General features: G+C 38.8%; 1 long non-coding RNA gene across 1 annotated transcript in view; it reads right to left on the reverse strand.

Moving 5' to 3' along the window:
• LOC144455173 (uncharacterized) overlaps positions 1-20,541 on the reverse strand; it is a 55,679-nt gene that overhangs the window by 24,233 nt on the left and 10,905 nt on the right. Inside the window, exon 2 of the long non-coding RNA XR_013483879.1 lies at positions 11,527-11,608. This is a non-coding gene — a long non-coding RNA (uncharacterized LOC144455173). The remainder of the gene's footprint in view (positions 1-11,526; positions 11,609-20,541) is intronic.

Raw genomic sequence — 20,541 nt, forward strand, 5'->3', positions numbered from 1 at the left:
GATAAATAACTTCTTTTTCTGACAGGTTAGCTAGGCTGGTAAATCAAGAGAATGTGGTAGTTGGCCTGTATTTCAGCAAAACATTTGACAAAGTCTGCCACATTATGTTGTGGAAAAGAGGGAGTGATATAGTCTACACGACAGCACAGATAGGTAGATGTAGGACTGGTTAACTAGACCCAAAGAGTTCGTCAGTCGGTTGATGTCACCTTTGGAGTGAATCTTTAGTAGGGTACCTGAGCCTTTGGCAAGGACCCAGTCCCATCTATTAGTCTTTAATCCTGTGATCTTTAACAATTTTTTTTTGTCAATAACTTGGATAAAGCAATAGATAGCATGCTAAATTTGGAAGTGTCATAAAATTAGTGAATTGAAGAGGAAAACCAACACTGGATGGCAAAGTCAGGATCCAAAGAGAGAGCAACTTTTGTATGAATCTAATAAGATTAAATTTAATAGGGATTAATTTCAGTACCTGATGAGTAAAGTATGGTTAGTTAGCATACTGGGGAATTTTAGTGGACCTTAAGCTCAACGTTAACCAACCAACTTCTATGGCAACCAAAAAAATCTATCTAATGTAATCTTGGGCAGCATTAAGAGATGAATAGCATCCTGAACAAGATGGGAATTGCTAAGGGGGATATTATCCTTCTACAATCCATCACATTCCCACAAATTTCACATCCAGTATATTGTGTTCAGTTCTGGATATTATGTTGGTTTATAAGCTGGATGGCTATAACAGTGAAAGGCTTTGAGGACTAATTGAAAGAAGTTGGGATTTTTAGCTTAGAAGAAGGCCTAAGGAAGCTTAATAGCTTTTTTTCAAGTATTTGAAAGATTCATATGGCAGAGCTTAGTATCCAGGGAAATAGAGGGAAGACTATAGAGAAAACCAAGGTGAAATTAACAGTGAAGATCTATTAGATCATCAAATCAATTGGATTTCATCTTGTGTCCTAGGAATGATGCTCCTGTGCCATGTCTGCTTTTGTCTGATATAAAAATTAAACTTCCCCAAGGGTGGCACCAAAGGGTTTAGTTAGTGTCAGCAAAATAAATGGAAGTATCTGGCTATCAGCTGTTATTTGAAAAAGAATGGGAGGATCTCATTATGTCGAAGTCTTGACTTAGAACTTATAAACAGGTACTTTGATACAATAGTGAGTCTCAAAGACAGATATGAAAAAGACATGGAACCATGAAATTTTCTTCAAGAAAGTATGAAAGGCAGGGAGTACTGTGATGACCAGCAGAGAAGATTATATTTGTATGTTTGCCAGGACCAAGTAACATATGTACACAAAGTACAAGTTGGTCTCTGGTTTAGAAGAAGAAATGAAACAATTAGGGAAACACATTTCTCCTCTCCAGACTATCAGGGAGAATAAATTCTTTCATGAAGGAATCAAGTAAGTTCTTCAAGGAGGAAACTTTGCATCCTTAGTGCTTAGAGCAGAGCCTGGAACATGATAGTAACTCAATAAATGTTTACTGAGTGATTGAGACAAAGAAGAAAAAGCATGTAAAGAGACAGGAATTCTCATCTGTATCAATAGATTGGAAGAACAGGATACAAATAAGGAAGTGAAGAATAACCACTGATATTATTAGACCATATACATAGATTTGAAGGATTCTTGTGCTCCTAGGAATGATGACATGTATGCATGGTACAATTGGGCAAGAGATCAGGCTATGATGATTAGAAGAAGAAGGAAAGAGTGGTAGCTGATTGGTATCTCCTAAGGCACTGAGTCATTTGTCACTTTGCATAAATAGCAGCCAGTTTGGCTGTATTTCTAGGGCATGTATTTGAGAAACAGCAGAGAACCATCTGAGAATTGTTGAACAAAAACCACTACTCACTTCTGATGATTCATGGGGGAACAGTTGATACCACCAGGAAGAATCTATATAGCATTGCTAAGGATAAGAGAGTGTTGGAAAGAAATTGAGGACCCTGGAGGCATAGGTAGCATTTCATCATTAGTGCTGATTAAAGATGGAGGATTCAGAAGAAAAAAGCAGATTTGGGAAATTAACAAACTGGCTAAGACAGTCATTGAAAATGAGATTAAGACTTCTGAACCCAGTTTAGAATTTTAGGAATTATGAGATCTTGTCAAGGGCCTAACAAGGGCCAATAAAACAGGGCCAATAAAAACATAGATACCTAGAATCCTGGAAAACTAATATGGAGGACTTTCAACTGACAAGGGGGAAGGAGAAAACTGCCTACCCCAACATGAGAAATCTAGTACCACAGAGAATAACAGGCATGACACAGAAGGGAGAAGAAAAGAATAGAACCAGAAATGAAATGAAGAGGGAAAGCAACAAACCAACTTATGGCCTCAGATACCTATAAGCAAAGGCATAAAGTAGAGATAATAAACTGTTTAAGAGTTTAACGATAGGAAGCACATTTGAAGTTATCACTGAAACTGGAATGGAAATTACGGTGACGCTATGGTTCGGGAAGACTATATTTTATTCAAAAAGAATAGAAGAAATAAAAGGTCACTAACATCTAGCTGAAATTTAGCATTTCCTGCATTTATGAATGTAGGCAACAGACCTTATTTGAGAGGGGGTACATATGCTTCACCAGATTGTCAAAGGAGTCTATGAAACAAAAAAATTAAGAACCCCTGCCTTAGATCATAGCACAGTGCCAAGCATGCAGCTGGTGCTTAGTAATTGCTTGTTGAGTTGAACTGAATAGCTCTAAGAGGGGAAGGATTTACTCCAGACTGGTAAGCTCGATATAAAAGGTGTGGTTATTGTTCTAACTGGGGTTCAGATGTCTCTAAATTGTTCATTCTAGTTAAGTAAAATCTTACAATATGGTAACACAGTGATAAATAAATAAATCCCCTGGGCACAAAGCTTGTTTTAACAAAAGCAATCCCATCAGCATGGGTCAGGGATAAAGCTTCTGAGGCATAGGCAGTAGAACTGGATGGAAACACTCTCCTGGGGCAAGAGAAAATGGTCCAAGTCATAAGCAGAGACACTAATGCAAATGGAAAGTCAAGCCTGGCCATAATTTTCTGAGAAACCAAATCCAAAGGGCCAGTTGGGAGGTGAGAGATATAGTTTAAGGCAATGGTTCCAAAGTTGGCAACTCAACAGAGTCTGCCAGGGCAAATATACCATAAAAGGGAAAAGAAGGAATTGGTAAGATGCCATTTTCTTCATGCCACTTTCTCTCTACGGGTCTTGCTTTTCTAGTCTGTAAAATATGGCGGTGAGATAAGATGATCTCAAAGGTTCCTTCTGGGACTATGAAGTGCTGTCTCTTTCCCCCACTGGCCACATATGGTTTACAGAGTTGTTATTGTTGTTGTTGTTGTAAGGCAGTGTGGTGTAAAAGAATCATAGGAATTTGAGCCAGAAGGAACCTTCCAGACCATTTTTTCTAATCTCTCTAATTTTAAAAATAAGGGACTCAGACAAAGTGGTTAAGTGACTATGGTAGGAACAACAGCCGTTTTTATGTAGACTGGGATAATTTCCCTTTAAGGAGATAGGAAGGCTAAGGGGTGGGGCACCAGAGCTTTAATTATTGGTTTGGCTTTCTCTGGTCCCTGAGGCCTAAAAGTTCTGGTCTATGGAGAATTGGATTTGTGATAGTGTAATTCTTGACCAAGTGTTGCCAATTGTGGAAAGAGGGATTTTATTCTTTTATAATCTTATCCCAATTAAAATTGTTTTTATCAAAAATTATGGTTCACAAGTACCTTTGAATTTGAATCTCCAGACTGAATTGCTGGATTTGTCCGAGTTTGGCCTGACCCAGAATAGAAAAATATCCAAGATCACACAGGTAGAATCATTGAATCATAAGGTATAGAACATTAAGAAATTTTAGAAATATTGTAGTCTCATGATCTTAGTCTGGGGTGTTTGACCTCTAATATCTGTGGATAGATTTCAGAGGATCTAGGAACTTGTTTGTAGAAAAAATATATATATTTTTATTTTCACTAACCTCTAACTGAAATTTATCATTTCCTTTATTTACTTAAAAATATTATTCTAATAGATCTGTAGTAATAGTAGTGGTAGTAATGGTGGTAATATTAGTAGTCATAGTAATAATAATAACAACAATTACTAGAATTTATATATTACTTTACATTTTACAAAGCACATTACATAAATTAACTAATTTGTCCCTCACAATATGGGAGATGGGTACTATTACTATCCCAATTTTACATATGAGAAAAATGAAGCTGGAAAAAAACATTAAGTGTCTTGCCCTCAAACCACACAGTTAACAATAAATATCTGAGACAGAATTTAAACCCACCCTGTATCCACTATACCACCTAGTTTCCTTAGCCTTCACCAGAATGCCAGAGGAATCCATGACCCCAAAAGATGAAGAATCCCTGACCTAATCCATTCCCCAAATTTTCTAGCTGAATAAACAGTCTCCGAGTAGCTAAATGACCTCTCTGTAATTACAGATAGTAATTAGGAAAACATGGCTAAAAATAAAAGTCCTTGATTCCAAATCTAGTTCTTTCTAGCTAGGTCCTATATGAGAAGTATTACAGAATCACAGAAGCTTAAAGCTGGAAGGTAGCTCAGAGTCCAATTAGATCAATCCATATCAGACTGAGAATCTCATATAAACCATCCCCAATAACTGGTCATTATCTGGCCGCCTTTGCAACTCTGACTTATTTCTCCTTGTTCCACCCTCAGCGATTAAGAAGAATAGGCTTTCTTCTGTAGAGTTCTTGTTGTGTTTTTTCTATGCCTTCTCTTCAACTAATCGTAATATGGCATAGTCTTCAGTCCTTCCCTATTCTGACCACTGGCTACCAGATATGCTCTAGCATATCAACATCCTTCCTAAAATGTGACTCCTAGAATTCTACATAGGGCTCTAAATACGTGGGATGAGGGCAGAGTACAATGGGATTCTAACTTCCCATGTTCTGAATGCCATGCCTCTCAAAGAAGCCTAAGTTAGCATAGGTGTTCTGGATCCTATCTCACACTGCTGACTCATACTGAGCTTGAGGGCCACTAAAATTCCCAGATCTTTTTCTGTAGGTTTTTGAACAACGTTTTGCCGCACTTTCCAATTTAACAATATCTACAAATCCAGCTTATCTTGTTTTCTCTTTCATTCCTATAAATAATGAGGTCTCATCCCCCTGTGCTGTCTCATACATATTTGTTTTCTTCAGCTGAGTCTGTTGTAATTTATCATGATTCACTGCCTTGTGGCCTTTCAGCCAATATCAATTCACTTGCCTAATCTTCTGAATCTGGTTGTCCAGCTGCCTGGGGGAAGAAAAGAACATTAAATTGCTATTGTTCCATTCTAAGCATCCAAAGGAGAGATGAGTAGGTTTCATTCTACCAATTTTCTCCCTTTAGCAAAGTCTTACAGAATACAAATCATAGTTGCTTTGAGGTTTTTCTGGGGGGGGTAGCAATCCCCAAACCACTTTACACATGTTTATTGTAGATGTGAAGATGCATAAATACACATTATTCCTTTCCTTAATCTTCAAGACCCTCCACAATCTAATTTCAACTTACTTTTCCTGCTTTATATTACACTAGTAATGGTATTTTGATTCTATGTTCTAGACAATATGAATCATTCAACATCTCCACTGAACACTGTATTTTCCAACCTTTATCATTTCCTCTGCCTAGAAGGTACTCTACCTCCCCAAATCCCACCGCTATGCCTCCCCATCTCTTGTGGTTAAGTTCCTATTCATCCAGGATCCCACTTCTAAAGCAACAAGAGACCTAAGAGGCCATCTAGACCAAACCTCTCATTTTACAAATAAAGAAACTGGGGAAGTTAAGTGACTTGCCCAAGGTAATAAAGACAATGTCAGATAATAGACCATGGAGTTGCCAAATACCATCTAGTTCTTCATCCAGTATTCCACAGGGGTACCCTGTAATTTCTTTCTGACCAGTTGCTAAATCCCCTTACTATCTCTGGCTTGAGAGTTTCCAAAGCTGCTGCTGATTCTGCTGCCAACACCTAGCCCCACCATTGGTGTTTCATCCATGTGGGCTCCAGGCCAGTTTCCTCCTATGTTATCTTGGGCTGTGAGAGTGCCTCACTCTGACCTTTTGTTGGCTCTACTATTCCAGAATTCAGTTTGAGTCATTACTTTAAAGTTGTTTGCAGGGGAATGTTAGGAGAGCTCCCCTGAGTGCTTTCTCTACTCTATCATCTTGGCTCTGCTTCCAAAGTCAGAAATTTATATACGTATTTTTTAAAATATTCACCTATTTCATTTATATTGTCATTTTCACTGGCATATAGTTGGGTAAAATAGCTCCTAATAATTTCTTTAATTTCATCTTCATTGGTTGTGATTCCATTCTTTTCATTCTTGATCCTGACAATATGTTTTTTCTTTTTTTCTTTTTAAATAAAATTAGTTAATGATTTCCATCAAAATCTTAATCTCATTAGGGTTTTTTTTTCTTGAGCTCTGAACTTGTGCTTCAGCAGAACAAAAACCTATGTTTCAATCTCTAGAATTTCTGTGTTGTGATAGAGTTATTTGGCAACAGTTACCTATAAAATAAACTTCAATGGGAATGATTTTCTTGTAACAAAGGTATAGAAGTAAAAGTCTCCCTAGAACTATTATTCACACAAGTAAAGTGAACATAATATGGAAAAAAGCAGCCTACTGCCTAAAAAACTCCAGTGACCTATTTCCTCTAGGATGCAATAGTAAGTTCTCTCTCTGGTATGTAAAACTCTTTGCCATTCATCTTCCTCCTATCATGTGAGTTTTCATACATATTACTCATCTCTTGGCACTCTGAGGTCCAGCTCTTCTTGCCATTTTTCACCCATGATGCTTCATGTCCCATCTCCATGCCTTTACCCTCGCTGTGCTCCCTGGCTTGAATGCTCTCCTTCACTTCTACCTCTTGGAATCCCTGGCTTTCTTTGATATTCACCTAAAGTGGCTACCTTCTGAGAGAGGCTTTTCTTGTATCCACCTTCTCCTGTGGCTAACATCTTCTGCTGTTAAGTTATCTTGTATAATATCTACTTTGTGTATCTATTTATGCAAACACTGTCTCCTCCATTAGAATATAAGCTCATTAAGGGTGAGGACTGTTTTATTTCCATCTTTGTACCCCTAGTGCTTAGAAGACTGCTTGGCACTTGAAAAGTACACAGTAAATGCTTGTTGATTGATTTGAAAGGGAGTCTCTGAAGGTGCAGACAAAATAGGGAAAAGGTAGGGAGAGACCTATGAGGGACTCAGCATCTAGGAAGACTTCCTGGGGAGGTAAACCTCGAGCTAGAGTCTTTCAGAGTGGTCCAGTACTGCAAGATAAGAAGAAAGGCTGAGAGCCTCTGGCTCCAGAGCTCCTACCAATCACACTCTAGTATGAACTACCTGGACAGCTTTTTAGCCTCAGCCAAGTGACCAGAACAGTTCAGACTGGGGCACAGGTACTCATGAATATCTCTGTCAGTGCCTCCTTGCACCTGCTCTGTCCCAGGCTACACTGCAGGCACTTTTTCCCCAGGACTGCAGGAACCCCTCCCCAGGAATCATCACAGGCACCTTGGTAGGCTTCCACTCCTCAATCTTCACCCTCACTGTACACACACACACACACACACACACACACACACACACACACACACACAAAACACCCGGCACTGAAACATTAAATTACTTGCCCAGGGTCATATAGCTGGTATTTGTGAAAACCTAAATAAATATATTCACAGACAAATCACTTCAATTCTCCCAGCCTTATTTTCCTCATCTATAAAATTGGGAGAAAAACAAAAGTATAACCTCCTTCACAGGATGATGGATGTCTGCTGTGATCAATGTAAATGATTAATTCATATTTAAACAAATCAAAACAGGAAGGATTGAATGAACACGAATGAAATTGTAGACCCTTGAAATAAGGAAGCAGAAATCTATTGGAGCCATTTTTCACACAAGGACCACAGTGTGTGTGTGTGTGTGTGTGTGAGAGAGAGAGAGAGAGAGAGAGAGAGAGAGAGAGAGAGAGAGAGAGAGAGAGATGAAGTTTCCCCAAGTCTTTATGAATGACAAATAAAGTTGCTTTCACACCCTCTGGAAAAATAGTTCAGTAGATTGGTACAAAAATCATTTTAATATGATTGAAATGCCTAAAAACTAAAGGCTCAAATACCCAGCAGGGTCAACTCATTTTTCTTATGTTCACAAATTGAGTGCTCTATGTCACAACACAATCACTTGGACTCTAGAGAAAAGATTGAATTATGGGTTTTTTTCTGACTCCAGGCAAGAGCCTCTGTAAGTATTTATTGCAGAACATTCACCTTGTTCATACAGGGCTTATTAAAGTTTCATGATCACAGGCAATGGATAGTAGTAATAACAACAAGAACTGATTTCAATAATATTTTTAGGTTTATAAGAAGCCTCTTTCACAACAGCCCTACCAGGTAGGTAAGAATGGAATGAAAAGATGCCAGAACTTGTGGTCAAAAGACCTGGATGAATCTGCCTGGTACATTGTTGTTGTTATTCATTCGTTTCAGTTGTGTCTGACTCTTTGTGACCCCATTTGTGGTTTTCTTGGCAAAGTTACTAGAGTGATTTGCCATTTCCTTCTCCAACTCATTTTGCAGATGAATAAAGTGAGGTAAACAAGGTTAGGTGACTTGCCCAGGGTCACTCAGCTAGTATGTGTATAAGGCCAAATTTGAACTGAGGAAGATGTCTTCCTGACTCCAGGCTCAGCTCTCACATAATAGGCACTTAATAAATTTTTATTGACTGACTGACTGACTGTATTTATATCCCTAGAACTTAGCATAGTGCTTGGTACACAGTAAATATTTAATAAATGCTTACTCCATTCATTCATTGTAAATACATAGCACTACCCTTAATGCCCATTATCCATCTTTCCATTGGACTTTTGGTTATCTACAACTCTGACTCTTTGAAAATTAATACATTCCAGGAATGACAACCATGCAGTATCACCAGAAAAACATTTGTGATCAGAAGGTGAATTTTTGTACTGGAAAACAGCTTGACATCATTAAAGGATCACATGAGTATTGTGATCCCCAATTTATTTATTCTAAGAAAGAGGCAAATGAAACTTGTGTCCATGGCTTAATTTCTCTTAAACTGGCTTGACATGCATTGCATGGGAGTTCAGTCCAAAACTGGGCCCCCCCAAGGGGGCCAGTTCAGAACTGGCTCGGTGGGGTACAGCCTTATATGCCCTTTAAAGAGTAAGTATTCCCAAAGAGTGCCAATCAACTGTGATTGGTCGACACACTAGCAGGTGGGTGATATTAATGAGTACATGCCTTAGACCACTTAGTCCACAGGGGCCAATATCGCCTGCCATCGAAGGCAATACCACCCTCAGTCTTGGGAGTCTGTCTCCACCCAAACCTGAGTAGGATGAAATCATTTCAGACCTGGGTTGGAGTTTGACCAAGATAAGAAGATTCAATGCAATCTCATTATCAGAAATGTCCTTCTGAACAACTTTGGACAGAAGGCTGACAGAGTGGAACTCTGAGTCTCCAAGACACAGATTACCAAGAGAAATCATTTTTCACATTATCAATGCTCTATCAATAAACAATATTTAAAATAAAAAATTTCTGTGATGTGGTTAACATTCCTTGTCAAAACAAGATGTCTAGGCACAAGAAACATTGTTTCCTCCATCCCTAGTTTAATATTTCTATCAGTACTAGGTCCTACACTAAGTTTCATCTTATAACCACTAAAACATACCCGCAGACACAGAAACCAGTTTAAGATCAGCTGAAACATTTCATCTGTGTTGGGTATAACTGCATTGCTTATGGGGCACATGACAACCTACATAGGCTTTGGGTTCCATAAATATCTCCTTCTATGTAAATTCCTGACATATTGTTGGTGCTCAATAAATGTTGAATTGTCCTCCCATTTGTCAATTCGTTCATCAAGGATCCCAGGACAAGGGCATACATAGTTACTAAGGAAAAATGACTCCAGGGAGCATTTGGAATGACGCATATAATGAAAAGGCCGGAAGAAAATAGACATTCACTCTTCTTTGTTTTCTTGAAGTTTCAACATGGAATCCAAAGAGGCACACCCAGATACTCAACAACAACAAATATGGATGCATGCTTGCATATATATCTGCATGTTTTTATTTGTAAGTAAATGCATATAATTGTAGGTGAAGATTTTTCCTCCTAAGAGTTTTAGATTTTGGCTTTGTAAACTCGTTGATTATCATCAAAGAATCATAATCCTCCCACATATTGAAAGAACTATAGAATAAAGAATATTTAAGCTATTAAAACAGAACAAGATGACTTGGGATTACTCCAGAATTTCTGAAGGCTTTGCTGCAATAGTTCCTATGGCTCAGGAGATAGCCAGAGCCTGGAGATGAGCCCAATGTGGCAGTTTGGGATTCTCTCCTACTTGTTCCCTCCCCACCACCTGGGAAAGCCCTGGTCCCAATCCTTTTCCTCAATGGATAGGGTTGTTAATCATGCATTGATTGGCCTTTGCAGCCACCATCCATAGCACAATATCCACAATATCAGTAGCAGCAGCATCTTCAAATAAAAAGGAGAGCAATTTATTTATAAAAAGTGGGCTTTGAGAAGGAACTTTGAATGAAGGTTATATAGAATTTTGGAACTAAAGGTGACTTTAGAGATTGTTTATGCCCACCCACTTAGGAAAACTGAGGCCCAGAGAGGGTAATTTCCCAAGATCATGCACTGATCTTTCATTTTCTTATAGTTTCCATATATACAATAGACCAAAAGGCAAACTCTGTTTTAAACAGATACAATCTTATTGTTCAAGTTTAACAATGGCAGAGCTGAGAATTGAAGATGTGTTCTTTGAACATGTTTTGGCATGTTTTGATCAAACCTCTTGAACATTTCAGTTACTATTTGTAGGTATTGGTTAGACATTGCCCCATTATTTTACCACAGAAACAAAAACCGTTAGAGCTGGAATAACTTTTTAGAGATCACATAGTCCAACCTTCTTACTGAGGTCCAGATAAAGAAAATGACCAGCCCAGAGTTATACCACTAGCTCATCAAAGAAACAAGATTAACACCCTGATCTCTCCTGATTCTCAGTGCATCATCTTTTCCACCACACCGCACTGCCTAAATGAAATCAGACCTGGTAAACTTCCATGGGAACAAAACGATCCAAGAAAGAACGGTTGCTTTGAACTGTCTGGCATTTTGCCTACTTGTCAAGAATTTCCCACAGATGAAATGAAGCAATAGCAAACTCCAAGGAAATCAAGGCTCTAAAGACCTCTACATGTCATAGAACAGATGAGAGTGCAGCTGGAAAACAATTCACAGAAACAAGAGAATCCTTACCTAAGCAAGGGAATGCAGCACATCTGGAACGAATTTAGCCAAGTCAAAATGTTTGTGAACAGATCCCAAACAAATAACGAACCATGGCTGACACTTACTGTTTTTTCCAATCTTCTTTGGTCCTCCAACATGAGCATCATTACAGGATGCTGGTGGGTCTAATCTTCGGCTTCCAATCACCTACAAACCCCAAACACACACTGCTGCTAATTCAAGATCAATGGAGAGAGAGAGCCCTGGTCTCTAGAGGCTGCTTCTATTTATTACACCAACTATTCATATTTTGGAAAATAGAATTTAAAGCTGGAAGGGATCTTACACATTTTCTAATCCAATTGCCTCACTTGACAGCAGTGGACACCGAAGGCCAGAGAAGTTAAGGGACTTGTTCAAAGTCACACAGGTCTTTAAGTAACTGAACTAGAATTTGATCATAAATCCTCTAGATCCAAATCCAGACCTCTTTCACTTTATACCATCCTTGTATAGCACTTCACAATCTTTTAAAAGACATTTTGTATCACAACCACCCTAAGTATATAATAAATATATATGCAATGTATGCATATATATATATAATCATAATAATTATTATAATCCCCATTTTGCATATGAGAAAATGAAGGCTTAGAGAAGCTACTCAAAGTTACATGGTAAGTAAATGGAAGAGCTGGATATGTGGCTCCAGAAGTTTAATTCCAGTGCTCTTACCACTACACTACACTAAATGGTATAGTGGAGAGAAGAGTCCAGACAGGTCAGAGTTCAAATCCTACCTCTGGCGATTACTAGCCAAATTCCTTAGCCTCTATGTGCCTCATAGGGTGTGCCTCATATATCTAACAGGGTTGGTGTGAGGATCAAATAAAATAACATGAAAAATGTTTTGCAAACCTTAAATGCTGTAAAAGCGCTATTGTTATTATTTTCAAGGACTAGTAAAGGATAGCTGATACAGATACTAGGCAAATGATGTCCTCACTTCTGTCCTGGAAATAATAACCCTTTATGATATGAGCAAATAAACCCTTTCATTTGATTGTCTCTTAATGAATAGTTTTACTTGTCTATGTCATCAAAAGATCCCTCAGGAGTGAGGAAATCAGAGATTCCACACCAGGATTTCCACTTCAGCATTTAATGAATGTGCTCCTCCTTATGTCAGCATGTAAACTGAAGCTCCAAGATTAAATATGTCACTCTGCCATTATTGTGGGCTCCTAGGTGTCTGTGATGATATAGAACCCAATTTTCAAAACCAGAGATTCTGGAAGAGAAAGGAGAGTGGTGGCCTTTTCTGGATTCCAGCTGAGATTGTGTTTATATCCTTTTAAATCTATCCAATTAGTATATGAAAGCCAACTGTGACTTCATGAGATTTTGGGAGATGGAGTTAGCTTTGAACTGCCAATCCTGGCAGCAGGGTAATTCACAGAGACAATTTAGCTAAGAAGCTGGAGAGAATTTCTCATATTTATTACCAATACAGCCAGCTCATCATTCACCTGGATGCCTTCTGATTTTCATTTCTTTTCAGGGACAATGAGTAGTGAGCTACCTCAAAAGGTAATGAGTTCCCCATCACTGAAGGGCTTCAAGGAAGAGTTGAATGCATATGTCAGATATTTTGTAGGGGGGATTCCTGTTTGTGTAAAGGTTGAATAAGATTGCTTCTGAGGTCTCTTCTAACTCTGAGATCCTGTCTCTTCTGTTCCTTCCAGGGGCTCCAGACTCCCTGCAACAGGTTATCATGAGCTCAGTTATGAAGGGTCACCCCCACCAGGTAGTTGGCTACAGGAATGCCCCTCTCTTCCATGTTGCCACTGCTTCCCTTCCTAACACCATATGGAATAATGGAAAGACCAGTGGCTTCAAACTCAAGCTCTACTAATCTCACTGGGCTTTAGTTTCTTCATCTGGAACATGACAGGGTTGAATTAAACTATCTCAGAGGTCCCTTCTAGCTCTCTCATTCTTATGATTCCCTCCTATCTAAATCCTTCCTTCTTGGCCTGCTGATCACTGGCACTAATCTACCCTCGATATATTTTATCCAGGGTAGAGTCCAAAACAGAAGTGCTGGTAGTGGTCTGGGAGGTGAGTTGGGTGAGCCACTGAGATTTCTCCTCCCTCCAGACATCATTGTTATCATGATTCCTCCCCTTTCCAGGTCCTCTCAAGGTTGCTGTAGTATCAAACAGGTAATGAGTAGCAGAGCTGAAATTCAAACTCAGTGATTTTCATTTCAAATCTGGCATTCTTACCAATGTAAACCAATAGAACTCTGAGGTCCCATCCAGTTGCAACATTCTACGATTCTCTAGTTGCAGAGGAACCCAAAGAAGGACCTTTCCATGGTGCAGTAGAGTTGAATGACCAGGGTTCAAATTCTGGCTCTGCCTTTTTTTCATTCTTGTAACTTTAGACAAATTATTTAAGCTGGATGGGCCTCAGTTTCCTCATTTGTAAAATAAAGGGGCTGGACTAGATGAATTCAAAGTTCCCATTTTGGTCCAAGTCTATGATCCTGTGGTCTGGTGAACAGCCCAGTGTAGATGACAGCTCATTAAAACATTCACTTCCTTAGTCTGGAGCACCACATTCTGTCACCTAAAATGGTGTATTTCCTTCAGTGTCAGCTCAGTTTATTTTGTAGCCAAACTCTTTGCAGGACTTTAAGCACAAACAAAACCCCTTTTGTCCTCCAGGAGGGATGGAAAATAAGCCAAATGGAATTTCAGAGGCTGGGTTTTTCACGCTTAAAATTCAGCCAATACTTTGCCAGAACTACTCCAAGGGTACAACAAAGCTGCCCCAACAAAACAGGCAGCAGAAGCTGTCAGAGCCTTTTTTCCAGCTTTAAGACATAGAGAGAAAAACTGGGGCCTTTCTATAGAAATGAAGCAAATCTTTTATGAGGCAGAAAGCGCCAAGGTTAGTGCCTGGGTGGCAGGGCTTAACTCTGGACTATGCATGTGCATCTGTCCAGCCCCCCAACAGCAAGGCCACTGGGTCCGTTCAAGTGGTTAGTTAATTTGGAGATTAACTAGTTAATTGGGAGGAACAGAGAATTCTAAGACTGGAGAAAGGAAGCCATGTGAGACTGATAAAGAAGGTCTCTACCTTCAAGATTTGAAGAGGCTCTCAAGGGGAAGAATTACAGAACAACAGAGATAGAAAGAAACTCAGAGACATCTAGTCCAATATATTCCTAAAACACAATTTTGCTGTATGAGATCTCAGCAAGTGCTCATTCAGTACTTTCTTGAAGGTCTGAAGTGAGATGGAAGCCATAAACCACTGAGGTAGCCTATTCGACTTTTGAATAGCTCTGCAGAAAATTGGTAGGACATTTGGCTTTGTATCAAGCCAAAATCTGCCTCCTTTTGCAATTTTTACATGTTTCTTCTAATTCTACCTGCTAGGACTGAGCAGAACAAGTTAAATCCTTCTTTCCATTCTTGAAAATAGCTATCCTACACCCTCTGAGCCTTCTCTTCCCCAGGATAAATATTCCTAGTTCTTTCAATCAGTATTCACTTAGCACGATCTTGAGCAATTGTGTCAAACTCAAGTAGAAACAGATCCCTGCAGGCAAATATTGACTTAGAAAACTATAAATTAACATCATCTCTGTTGTATTGTATTTTAATTTATTTTATTAAACGTTTCTCAATGACATTTTAATCTGACTCAGACCATACTTTTGAGTTTAACATCTCTGATCTTGAGGATCTTCACCATCCTCACTTCCTCTGTACTCTCTCCAAAATATCACTAACCCTCCTAAAATGTAGCTCCAAAGCTGACTGAAATGGAATTATTACCTGATTCAGTCTGATCTCAGCACCATGCTTTTCCTAACATATCTAAGAGCTTATTAACTTTCTGGAATAATTTATTGACCTTGAAAACTACTGAAACATTAGATTTTTTTTTCAGGTAAATGCTATCCAGCTACATCTCTCCCATATCATATTAGGAAGTTGAGTTTTTGAACCCAAATATTTCATTTATCCTTATTACATTGTTTATTCCTATTAAATTAAGGATTAGGTTTGTTCCGTTTGACCTCAATGGATAGAACTAAGGCAATGAGTGAAAGTTTGTGAGAAGGACATTTTAATTGTCTAAAATTTGAGCTATCTGAAAGTAAAATGGGTCTCCCTCATGAGGTAATGAGGTCCCCATCACTGGTACACTTGAAGAAAAGATGGGGTAACTCAATTGCCAGGAAAGAGGCAGCAGAGATTCAAGCACAAGTTGGATGTAACCTATGATATCCCTTCCAACTCTGAGGCTCTGTAATTGGGAAGAGAGGAAGAAAGAAGTCAAGCCAGCTATCTTTTCAAAAAATCAATTAGCCAATATTTATTGAGTGCTCGTGCTTATGCAAGGCCCTGTGTGACAGGTTTTTGTAGGGGGAAATAATGTTGTTTGACTTCATTTCTCACTATTAAACCAGCTGAGTTGGTATTGGGTCAATAAAAAATGTACTATGCTGCCCTACAGGGTTTGAAATTAAAAACTTGCACAAAGAAATAAAGCATGAGGTTTTTAGAATTACAATGATGGAAGAGACCTAAGATGACAGCTGTATGATGTGGTGTCTAATATAGAAATTCCAACTCTAGGAGGGATTGCTCTGTTTGAACGTCTTCAGAATCTGGGACCTCACTCAGGAAGGGATCCATTTCATTATCTGACAGCTGTAATAATTGCTAGGAAATATCTCTTTCCATGTTTAAATTTGCTTCCCTAAAATTTCAACCCAATTGTCCTAGATCTGGTCGCAGGTGCCACAATCAGACCAGAATAAGTCTACTCTCTGTCCCATGTGGAAGACAGAAAGCAAACCAAAAAAAAAAAAAAAAAAGAAAAACCCAAACACTGGATGTGGGGTTATTGGTCATATGATAATTAGGTTAGGATCAGAGCTGGAAGGGACCTTAGAGATCATCTGATCCAAGTAACCTGCCAAAGGTTACATAGGTAATCAATAAATGGCAGATCCAGGATGGCGACCCAAGCCTGGTGACTCCAAATCCAATGTTCTTTCCAATACAGCATCCTAGCTCTGACGCTAGCTGTGTGAATGAACAAGGAAAGCTGCCTCTCTAGGTTTCTGTAAAATGAGAATAATAATAATTGTGCTGTCTACCTCACAAAGTTGTTTTAAGAAAGGTGCTTAATAAAAATTAAAGCATATATAATTTATATTACGTTAATATATTTAATTTGTCAATGAAAATAGTAGTAGTAGTAATAATAATAATAACTTGGTCACCAGATATAGAAACAGTTCCCATCTTACCTAGTTTTTTGACCATTTAAAAATAGCCCAGGACATCAAATGAGACATAACATTAAGGGTGCTAATTCCTGAAGTCCTCACATTATTGTAGACATTCCCCAAGAGATCCCCTACTATAGTCCTCATAATTTCGATGGCTTGTCTAAAGCAGGCAAAATTTCAGAATCAGCCTTCATTGCTTAGAGATAATAGAAGCATTCACAGGACCATAGATCTAGAGCCAATAGGGAACCTAGTCCATCCCCTCTCACTTTATAGATGGGGCAACTGAGATTTAGAAAGGTTAAGTGCCTTGTTCAAAGTCATATAGCTAGTAAGCATCAGAGAGGGGAATTGACCCAGGCCCTCTGATTCCAGAACCTGAGTAATTTCCATCATCTGTTGCTGGTACTAGGACCTTTTAATCAATCAAACAGTCAACCAGCTGATTGCTTACTGAAGTTGAGCATTAAAATTAGCTATGAACACCTTAAGCAGCTAAGTCAAAAAGGGAAACATGTTAGATTACATAGTTTTAACCACCTTGGTGGGAAAGAAAGAAGCAAACACACTCATCTGGAGAGACAACACTTTTTTTCTGCCACTAAATTAATGAAGAAATGTTTTCTATGTCTATAGCAAGGAGAGGAAGCAGCAGAGGACCTGAACTCAAGCGTCTTATATAAGGGACTTTACTGCATTGCATCTCAGTTTCCTCATCTCTCAGATAAGGGGGGGTGGACTTGGACAATTTCCAAGGTCCTTTTCTAGCTTTAAATTTGCAAACTCCTTGAGGACAGGGATTGTCTTTTGCCTCTTTTTCCATCCCCAGAGCTTACTATAGTGTTTTGTACATAGTAGACAGTTAATAAGTGCTGATTGATTGGTCTGGATAATATGTCTTTGACTGTAGTTTGGGAAAGAAAAAACATTAAAATAACTTTTTCATCTTGCCCCTCTACAAAAGCTGGTGATGTAAGTCATAATATTTAGGCTTAACCAGTTTCCATGTGGAATAAAGATGCTATACAGTCCAGGTATTATTTTTGATGCTCTAACTTAATATGGAGAAAGCATCTAGAAAACCCAGGAGAACAAATAATTCACACATCCCTTCAACTAAAATACTTCAAGTGAACCTTTGGCAAGTCTTGAATGTAATCAGTTCCTGGTTTGGGACCTCATCCGCAAAATAAGGGCATTCAACATGTTAACTGTTAAGGTCTATTTCAGCTCTAGCATTCTTTGGGAAGCAGCTGGATACAAGGGCTCTGGAATCAGAAGACCTAGGCTCAAATCCATGCCGAAGGTTACTGCCCATATGAACTTGGGCAGATGACTTAATCTCCCTGGTCCTGGGTATCCTCATACATAAAAAGAGCTTGCTTTCCTCTTTAGAGCTATGAGACTATAATTCTGTGAGTTCCTAGAAGAGAACTTGAAATTTTGATAGTTTTTTAAATTTTTTCTTATTTATTTTCTTTTTAATTTATGATAGTTTTGTGGGTAAAGAGAGATCCATTCGCTTTGGATATTAGCTACATGAGTAGTGGGATAGAGGGTATATTCCGGGGTGAAAGATTAGCCGCCAGAGAGGCCAGCTATGACTATTGTTTTCTTCAGAATAGAGCTTTGAGTTTTGTCCAAACACTAGATCAAATATCTATAGTTCTAAACCACAGAAGAGAAGTCTCTGAAATGAAAAAAAAAATGAAGCTGGACATTCACCACCCTGGCCCATGGCAAGTCGTGCAGAAGAACAAGGAGGAGTGTGGGTAACATATTATTGCTCTGGTCTATAAGAAAGCTATTTCACTTGAAGAAGTTGCAGGAAGCAAACCATCTCATTGACACCTACTGCTCCCTTCATGGAGTGCTCTGTCTGCCTCCATACTGACTTTCCCAGCTAGGGACTAAAGCTTTGACCTCTTTTCCTGATTCATTTTTGTCCCAGTGGATGTAACTACCCCGTGAACTCTGGCTTGGCTCAAATCAGCTTCCTATTTGCTTTCTGGGAACACAATTTTGATAATCCTCCCATTCTCCAGCAGAGTGCCCCCACCCTGCCTCAGGCCTACTTATTACCCCCTTGGCACCAGCATAGGTTAATTCCATATCCCTAGAAGGCAGGAATTCTACCTTATTGATCACTTAGGTCATACATTAAAAAACAAACCAAAAAAAAAAATATCTCACATGGTGTCGAAGGCCTGGAGAATACCTGCTGTTGAGCTGGACTGTGTTCTAATGGGTGTGGGAACATAAGTGAGCTGTAATACACATCCCTCAATAAGAGAAACCAAATGGGGTTATTCATTATTGAAATGCCGAGATTGCTGGTCAAATCCAGTGATTTTAATTCCAGCATATTTGACACAAATCTTCTCTTTCTGACAAAGGTCAACCCAAAACTTCATCTGCTTAGGTAATTTCCCCACTGCAGACAATAAAACAGTACCGCTGTCACTCTGGAGGTTGTTTGTCTCCCAGTTTGCCATCACACATATCCAATTTATCTAGAAGCTATGGAAAGTTATTTAAATACAAGCTTAAAAATCTGGGCAGCTCAAATGCAGTTGTCTTTTATACAGAGTAGGACTGGAATTTCACCAAACTGCATAGCGATGGAAATTACATATACAAACATAGGGGTTAAATTGTATGGACATCTTATAGTGTGGCATGGGCATGATGTTAAGCCATGGTTATTATTACTTATTATTGATGATAGCTCAAATCTCACTGAATTTTGTTTTCCAAAGTACTTCCCCCACATTAATGTGGAAAGGAAGTATTTTAGCTTCATTTTACAGATCAGGAAACAGGCTCAGAAAAGATAGGTGACTTGTCCATGATCATAGTGCTAGTAAGTGTCGGAGCCAAGATTATAATAATAATAAAACATAATAAATCACAATAAAAGCTAGTATTTATACAGTGCTTTAAGGTTTGCAAAATGCTTTATAAATATCTTATTTGATCTTCAAATCCAAAACTTTTTTCTACTACACCGTGTTTCCTTCCCAAACCGTTAGACTCCGCTATGCTATCATAATACGCCAAAAATCCAGCCCAAGTATGACACTAAAACACAAAGCCCATGTGTTTCAGGGGAACATGGCACCCAGGTGGATGTCTGCCATTGGTATAGGACCTTGCAGAGGGAGGAACATGTCAGAGATGTGGAATCTAGGCAGACAAATTACAGGCTTATAAGAGATAAATATTAGAAGCCACGGCAGGAAAAAGGTACAATAACTAGATCAGTAAGTCAGAAAAAGATACTAGTAATAGGAAATCATCATGCTTGTAAGGGATGTTCTGATGTAAACGTTTGAGAGAAGGTAAATATAGCCACGAGTGCCTATTAAATCTCTCTCTCCCTCCCTCTTTCTCTCTCTCATACACATATACACACATACATACATACACATGTGTAACAAGTGCTTATTAAGCTTCCCTTTCTCCCTCAAGGAAGGATATACATAAGGGAAATATATTGATGTATACTCAGTAATAAGTCACTCAGCACCTAGCCCCATCTTCACAATTGGGGGGGGGGAGTAGATCAGAAGGATAAGCACATAGATCAGACGAGGCTACCAAATATCTTACGACAGAGAAAGCACAGAAATACATGTATGGAGTAAGAAAAGAGAAGTAGATAGAAGAATACCACTGGTATGGGTTACCACCAGCTTATAGCTTCTTTTTCCCCCTTCCCAACCCTATAATGTCTATTAAAATCATCAACCTGTGTGCTGGTGAAATGATTTGGACATCTGCCTCTGCTCCATAAAGGCAATTTATTATTCAATAA

The sequence above is a fragment of the Phascolarctos cinereus genome, unplaced genomic scaffold, assembly GCF_003287225.1.
Source record: "Phascolarctos cinereus isolate Bilbo 61053 unplaced genomic scaffold, phaCin_HiC Scaffold_9;HRSCAF=440, whole genome shotgun sequence".
Lineage (NCBI taxonomy): Eukaryota > Metazoa > Chordata > Mammalia > Diprotodontia > Phascolarctidae > Phascolarctos > Phascolarctos cinereus.